This window comes from Trachemys scripta, chromosome 13 (assembly GCF_013100865.1).
Source record: "Trachemys scripta elegans isolate TJP31775 chromosome 13, CAS_Tse_1.0, whole genome shotgun sequence".
Lineage (NCBI taxonomy): Eukaryota > Metazoa > Chordata > Testudines > Emydidae > Trachemys > Trachemys scripta.
This window is the reverse complement of record NC_048310.1, coordinates 35,444,402-35,452,804: the sequence shown is the minus strand read 5'-3', so window position 1 is coordinate 35,452,804 and position 8,403 is coordinate 35,444,402. Positions and strand designations below refer to the sequence as shown.

Sequence of the window (8,403 nt, the reverse complement as noted above, 5' to 3'; positions counted from 1 at the left end):
AATCACCCTATGAACATTGAACTATAAGCTATGGACTATTTCTGAAATAACTCTTTGCAACTACAAAGCTCACCATCTTTACTATGAATCTAATCTCAAGAACTGTACTCATGTCTGTATGTATACGGATCTTTTAACCAATACACTCTCTCTTTTCTTTTTTAATAAATTTTAGTTTAGTTAATGAGAATTGGCTGTAAGCGTATATTTGGATAAGATCTGGAGTATTCATTAACCTGGGAGGTAATGTGTCTGATCCTTTGGGATTGGTAGAGCTTTCTTATATGATACATAAGATTTTCAGTAATCCTCATCATATTTGACTTTGGTGTTGGGGTGGAGGCCTAAGGCTGGGTTACTTTAAGAAAATTGGGTTGTTGGCTTCTGGGTAACCAGTGAGGTATTATAGAAGCTGTTTTGTGGATTGTCTGCCCCATTCTTTGCAGTTCACCCTAACTGAGTGACATCAGTTGGCTCCCCTGGGACTCCAGTCACAGTGGGATAGGAGTGCACATGGGATTCGGGAGAGAATCCTGTAGTCTCTCTCTCTCTGCATACAGTTGTTTTAAGTAGTCCCCTCTTTCTTCTCCTCCTGCACACACACACTGGAGCACTAAGGAACCAGGCAGCAGAAGATGAGTGTTGAGCACTTGATGGATTGTTCTCAATGTCATGATAGAGGAGCTTCGTTGGCCTCTTCATTCGAAGGCAAGGCTGTAGTGTTGCTGTAGTGCCAACACCATGATTCAAAAATTGGGATTCAGACCCCAAAAAATCAGGAGTGGCTTAAAAATCATGAGATTTTTTTTTTAAATACATGTTGAGTTATTTGCTTGCTGGTTGTTGGGCTTTTCCCTAAATTCACTAGTAGCTTCCTCTTATTTTAGCATGAACGCTGAGATTCTAATGTCCTCATATAACCTCAGCAGCTGGGTCTTTGCTTTCAGAGCAGCACCAAATACCTCAAGACACAGGATAAAATCACCAGTTGGCAGTGCTTGATTTATAACGAAAGAGGTGAGGGGTCTATGACAGGAGGGGCTGGGCGAGGTTCTGTCGCCTGCAATGTGCAGGAGGTCAGACTAGATGATCATGACGATCCCTTCTGACCTTAAGTCTGGGTCTACATGAGAACTCCAGCCCGAGGCAATGACAGGATACAAGAGGATAGTTTGCTAAGGAGGGGCTAAATTCTTTTTGCCTTACTAGGCTCCAAATCCGGTAAGGCGTGGAGCGTTTCTTGCAAAGTGCCTTCAGCGCCTATTGCCTGGTGGCTTGAATGGGAGCATAGGGGGCTCAGTACCTTGCAAGACCAGGCCACCGACTAGTCCAGCCTTTGGCTACTTGTGTGATAAGGGCAACAGTTTCTGGCCAGCAGGTTGGCTTTTTCAGAGAACTCGCTCCTGTAGGAATAAGACTGTTAGTACAGACTGAAAAGATATACGGGAACTTGGCGGGCAAGATACTGATCCCATAGTAACTGAAGCAGGAAGTTCTATTTGAATACTTTTCCTTGCCCTAGGCTAGATATCATTTAAACAATGACTGCCCAAGACATCACATGTCTAGCAGGGATTCAGTATCTGTGAAACACCTGCTAACAGAGATGAAGATAGACTTCCCTTAACCCAGGAAGTCAGAGAAATTAATCTGGTGGCGATCAGGGATCTCATCTTTTCTTTCTGAAAGGAGAGGGCGGCTTGGTAGATCTGTGCAGACCAGGAGCGCAGTGAAAGAGAGCCAGCCCAGAGAGACAGCCCCAGGAAAAAAGCTGTGAGACTCAGCAATCCACGTATAAAAACAGTTGCCAGTGGAGGGGCGCAAAGGACCAGGGAACATTTTGGATCATCCCTAGTGACCGGAAAGCCCCGTAGTGCAAAGGCTGAGGAACTGGTAAGAATGCGCTACTTGGGCTCCTTTTGAAGGATAAAGGACGGATAAGCTAGCAGCTGTTTAAATTTGTGCATGTAACGGACAAGGAGAAAAGCTCATGCCTGTTTACTATGGCTTTTATCTCAGGTATTTATCCCCCACCCCCTTTACTGAGCACCTCACAACACCCTGTGAGGTTGGGAAGTACTATTATCCCCATTGTACCCATGGGGAACTGAGACTTGCGTGTACATCCAGGCTGCTGTCACAGGGTGCGATTGCGACATACCACAACTTGCTTTCATCTCGCGAGCTCAGGTCCCGAACTGGTGAAGCTGTGGCAGTGCAAGCTTCAGCGCAGGCTGTTCAAACTCACTCAGATCCCTACGTAATACTCACGGGGCCAGCCCCGCTGCCGAGTCTGGTGCCTGAGCTAGCTTAGCTATGCCGTCTAGCTCAGATATGCCCAGCGATTGCCGTCTGGAGCTGGGCATACCCCAAGGATACAGCTGCACTGCAGGTTAAGATGTAACTAGCAAAGGGAGGCGTACTTTACTCTAGTGAGTGTAGGTAATAATAGCAGTGAAGACATGGCAGCACAGATCCTGATGGGCCAGGAACCCCAGTCTTCAGCGGTCTTGTAATCGGGCTGGTAGCTTGCGCTGAAACCCATGCTGCCATATCTTCTCTGCTATTTCCCCCCTCGTTAGCTAGATTAAAGCTAATGGGAGTATGTGCTATAATCACACCTGAAACTGAAGGGTAGACAGCGATTCACTTAACATCACATAGGAGGTTTGTGGCAAAGTAAGGAACCAAAGTTGGGTCTCCAGTGTTCTTTGCTCTGCCACAGACCTTCCGGGCGGTGTTGGGTGAATCACTTAGGGCAGTGGTTCTCAAAGCCGGGCCGCCGTTTGTTCAGGGAAAGCCCCTGGCGGTCTGGGCCGGTTTGTTTACCTGCCGCGTCCGCAGGTTCGGCCGATCGTGGCTCCCACTGGCCGCGGTTCGCCGCTCCAGGCCAATGGGGGCTGCGGGAAGCGGCACAGGCCGAGGGATGTGCTATACTGATCTGAGTCACACTGGAACATACAACATTCAGGGGGCCTCGTGGCATTTCTTCTTATAGCTGAAGTGATGGTTGAACTTTAGAAGTCACGTTTGCTTGTAAGTAGAGCTGGTCAGAAAATGGGGGGCAGGTTCCACTGAAAATCTTGACTTTTTGGCAAATTTTTTTTAAAAACCCTGAAATATTTCAGTCCAAAATTGGAAAGTTTTTGTTCATATTCTTGAGAGAAAAATCAATTTCCTCCAGAAAGCACTTTCACCAAAAATCTACTTTAATCAAATCCCAATTTTCCATCAATCAAATATTCTCCATCAAAACTGTTTTTATCAGCCCTATTTTAGGTATTTGTTAAACTTCTTGGGAAGAGCCGAACGTCGGCATTGCTTAAGACGAAGTGGTCAGATCTCTTAAAATGCACTGTTGGAAAGTAAAATGCAGAGAATTCACATAGAATGTGGAGGAATCTTTTGGCTTCCAAGCCTGGTGTGCCCTACTCATAATAGCTAGACTGGCAGGGAAATAAGGTCCCGATCTTGGGCACAAAGCTGTACAAACACAGAGCATTTTGCTTGAATAGCTTAGTGGTTTGAGCATTGGCCTACTAAACCCAGGGTTGTGAGTTCAATCCTTGAGGGAGCCACTTAGGAATCTGGGGCAAAATCAGTACTTGGTCCTGCTAGGGAAGGCAGGGGACTGGACTCGATGTCCTTTCCAGTTCTAGGAGATAGGATATTGCCATTAATTTAATTTATTTAAAATTTAAATTTATTTTGAACTCATTAGTGCCAAGATTGCAACCAGCCTGTGCTGCAGGGAAGTTCTTTCATACAATCTGTCACAAAGCATCCCTAGTGAAACATACCTTCAAATAAACAACAGAAGAACGAACAGCTTTCTCTGCTAAAGAAAAGGAACCTGTAGGGAAAAGCCTGCCAGAGAAAAATTCTGCAGGGGAAAACTTCCTGAGCTCCTGCAAGCAGAGTCCAAACACCCCACAGGTGAACTAAACCCTCCTCTTAATCTACCCCAATTAAGCCCAAGAGGGAACCTTGTAAAAGTGAGCCCAGGTACACTCCCATCTTTTCTGGCTCATCGAGGGCTCCTCTGCTGTTGTCTAATATGAGGTAACAGTCCGGTCTGATCTTTTCTTCACATGTCTATCTTTTTAAAACCTAACTGTACTTGAAGGATAGGCGGCAACTTATGTTATTTAGCCTCAGATCATAGAAAGATGGTGCAAGTTCTTGTCTCAGAACTTTCTGTCCATAGGGTAGGTTAGCGTGGCAGCACCAGCAGCCTTGGTTTGGAGATTAAGACTAAGCATAAAAATCACCTGGTTTTTGAAAGGCTTAAGCCCATGGTGTAGGACGTTGCGCTAATACAAGGTGAGGGGATTCCTAGTATGCCTGTATTCCTTGACTGGATTTCTTGAGACCCGCCTTCCATAGAGTAACCCCATCCCAGGAAGTACACTCCCTTTTGGCACAAAAAGATCATTTGGAATAGCAGAACCTTGCAGTTCTACAGCAGCCGCCATCTGAGTTGCTCAAAGCACTTTACAATGTAAGACCTTGATCCTGAAAGCTACGTAAGGGCGCTGAGGAATGCCAAATGCGGATCCAGTTTCAGGATTGGGGCCTGCGCTTCCTATGAGGGGTGGATAAGTATTATTATCCCTATTTCACAGATGAGTGTCACAGCTGGATAGAGAACTCAGGAGTTCTTAGTGTCTTTATGCGTAAGACACTAAGACAGCTGGGTTCATGAATGAGTGTAGACTTGACTGGCCTATTATTTCCACCTGATAACTAAAGGTGAATTTTCAATAGGAGTGTTGGTGACAAATGTCAAACATCAACTTTCTCTTCAGCGAGTTCTGCTGAGCAGGTAAAATTCTGTGTGAAAAGACAAGAAAAAAAGAGAGGAAAGAAGACACTAGTTAATGTCTGAGTCTTTAATTAGTTGATCCAGAGCTTGCCACTTCCTTTTCAAAACTACAGTTATGATTTGTCTTTTTCTAGTACCTTCCGTCCGATGATCTCGAAGTGCTTAACAGACACTATCTGATGAAGTGGGCTGTAGCCCACGAAAGCTTATGCCCAAATAAATGTGTTAGTCTCTAAGGTGCCACAAGGACTCCTCGTTCTTTTTGCTGATACAGACTAACACGGCCGCTACTCTGAAACCTGTTCTTATATAGCAGCCCTGTGAAGGCAGCAATACAGCAGGACCCCAGTTCTAAAAACTGCTTGTGCAACGCCTGTCGTGTGAGTTCAGATAGTCAGGGGCTAAGAGGACCAGGCAGCTCCTTGAAAAAGTATCAGATAGCAGAGCTTCAGCTGACCGATTTAGTGAATGACTGCTGTTTTTCAGAGAGGGAAACTGAGGCACGCAGCGATGAAGGCACATATGTTCCAGATTATGAGCGAGACCAGGTGAGTGAGGTAATCTCTTTTGTTGGACCAGCTTCTGTGGGTGAAAGAGAGACGCTTTCCCAGCGCCGCAGAGCTCTTCTCTTTGGCCTTGGCTACACTTGCAGCTGTACAGCGCTGTGAGTTAAACCTGACTTCGTGCAGCTGAGTAGGGAAAGCGCTGCAGTCTGTCCACACTGACAGCTGCCCAGCGCACTGTCGTGGCCACATTTGTGGCAATTGCAGTGCTATTGGGAGCGGTGCATTATGGGCAGCTATCCCACAGAGCACCTTTTCCCATTCTGGCGCCGTGGGTTGTGGGAAGGGGGTGTGGGTGCGGGGGATTCTGGGTCCTGTCCCAACGCCCAGTGATGCATCGCTTCGCATCCCAGAAAGCCCTTTGTTTCCGTCCACCTTTGGCGCCATCTTTCAATGGTTTCTGTGCAGCGCGATCTGTCTGTGGGAAATGGAGTCCGAACTGCCGAGGCGTATGCTGACGAGTCTCGCCAGCACGTCACGTTTGGCTGTCGAACTATTCCTTAAGATCCAAAGTGACAGTGAGAGTGAGGGTGAGGAGTCCGACGATGCTATCGAGCCGCGTAACGCGTACAACACGAAATTGCTTGTGGCATTCACGGACATGCTCAGCACCGTGGAATGCCGCTTTTGGGCTCGGGAAACAAGAACCGAGTGGTGGGATCACATCGTCATGGAAGTCTGGGATGATGAGCAGTGGCTGCAGAACTTTCGGATGAGAAAAGCCACTTTCATGGGACTGTGTGAGGAGCTTGCCCCCACCCTGTGGTGCAAGGACACGAGATTGAGAGCTGCCCTGCCAGCGGAGAAGTGGGTGGCTATTGCAATCTGGAAGCTGGCAACTCCAGACAGCTACCGGTTGGTCGCAAACCAGTTTGGAGTGGGAAAGTCGACCATTGGAATCATGTTGATGCAAGTTTGCAAGGCCATTAATCACATCCTACTCAGAAGAACCATGACTCTGGGTAACGTGCAGGAAATAGTGGATGGCTTTGCACAAATGGGGTTCCCTAACTGTGGAGGGGCGATAGATGGGACGCACATTCCTATTCTGGCACCACCCCACCTAGGATCCGAGTATGTTAATCGGAAGGGGTATTTCTCTATGGTTCTCCAGGCGCTTGTGGATCACCGTGGGCGTTTCATTGACATTAACACAGGCTGGCCCGGAAAGGTGCACGACGCACGCATCTTTCGGAACACTTGGCTGTTCAGGAAGATGCAGGCCGGGACTTTTTTCTCAGAGCGGAATATCACGATAGGGGAAGTTGAAATGCCCATTGTGATCCTTGGAGATCCTGCTTACCCGTTAATGCCGTAGCTCATGAAACCCTACACAGGGAGCCTTGACAGCAGCAAGGAACGGTTCAACTACAGGCTGAGCCGGTGCTGAATGACTGTGGAGCGTGCCTTTGGCCGTTTAAAGGGCTGCTGGCGATCTCTGTATGGGAAGCTGGACTTGGCCGAAAACAGCATCCCCGTGGTTATAGCCGCGTGCTGTGCCCTCCATAATATTTGTGAAGGGAAGGGTGAAAGCTTCACTCAGGCATGGACCTCTGAGGTTCAACACCTGGAGGCTGAATTTGCTTGCACAGCCAGAGAGCAGGGTTATTACAGGGGTCCAGCGCGGGGCTGCAAGGATTAGGGATGCTTTGAGGGAGCAATTTGAGGCTGAAAACCAGCAGTGATATCTGGTGCCTTGCACGGGCGTGAAGTGCAGTAGTTCCAATCTTTAGGAATCAGTGTCTGCTAAGCAGACAAGCAGACTTGCAGTGCCTGTTTATTTCCTGGGCTAAGGAGTCATTTACTTTATGCAATACTAAAGAATGTTTTCAAAGCCAAAGAATCCATTTATTGAAAAGAAAAAAAATATTTATTGAAAAGAAACAAGGGGGTGGAGTGGGAACAGTGCAATCACAGATTCGCGTATGTTCTGTCTCGTGTGCTGTGCAGTGAGTGCTGCACTTCAGGACAGCTATACTGCATGGTGATGGGGGTTGAGTGCAGAGGGTAAGGGTCGTGGTTTTCAGGGCTGGGTGGTGAAGATACTGATGTTGGAGGCAGCGGGTGGCGTGAAGAACATGGAAGTTAGGAAAAGTGGGTTGGAGGTGACAGTGGGGCACAACGGAAAGAGTTTTGGGCCAAGGGCTGTGGGGGGGGGGGGGGGGGGCGTTTGCAGTACTGCTCCTCTTTCTGCATGGCTACCAGCTCCTGGATAGCGTCTGCGTGGCGCTCCAGGATGCTTATGAGACTATCAGTGCTTTGCTGCCGGTGCGCAGTGCTTTGCCGCCGGTGCGCTGCGTTTTCCTGGCGGATCCTGCTTTCTCTCTCCCACCAGTTCTGTGCTTTCTCATTCTCTTTAATAGATTGCCGCATCACTTCTTGCAGCATGTCTTCTTCGCTTTTTCGTGGTCTCTTCCTGAGTCTTTGCAGTCTCTGAGCAGGCAATAAAAGGGATGGCTGAGGTCTCAAGGTTGATGCAGCTGTATAGGCAAAATGCAACATTTAACAGAGGCAGCATTGTTTATACCACACAGAGTAATGATTCCCCCCGCACTTAAGGAGTAGAAAACACAATAGCATAATTTTCCCATCCGCAACAGAGCACACGTATCCCACGGGAGCCTCAAAATGGTGAGTAAGGGGGACTGATTGTTTCAGGGCTGCACTGTCCTCTGGGTTTCTGTGCCTTGGGGAGAGCCAACAGCTTCAGGGGGCACCTACACTGAACACTGTCCCAACATTTTCCACAGGAGTTCATCCTGGACAATATCTCGCTGCTGAGGGTGACCTGGGAAGCAAGGGAGGGTCTTCTACTGCAATGCGGCTTCCGCCCTGGCCCATATGCAGCTTGCCTGTGTGCAGCAGTGGTCCCTCCGCCCCTTGCGGCACAGTGGCACGGACACGTTAGCCTGGCTGGGACAAGGACCACGGTGGCTCTCCCGATAAACCTGCACAAGCGCATTGCACACGTTCTGGATGAGACATTCAAGGAGATTACCGAGGCCGATTACTGTG

The 8,403-nt window shown here is 48.2% G+C and overlaps 1 protein-coding gene across 1 annotated transcript in view; it reads left to right on the top strand.

The window, feature by feature from the left end:
* Positions 1-8,403, top strand: part of FBXL8 (F-box and leucine rich repeat protein 8) — a 47,897-nt gene that overhangs the window by 28,759 nt on the left and 10,735 nt on the right. The gene's annotated exons all lie outside the window — the stretch shown is intronic.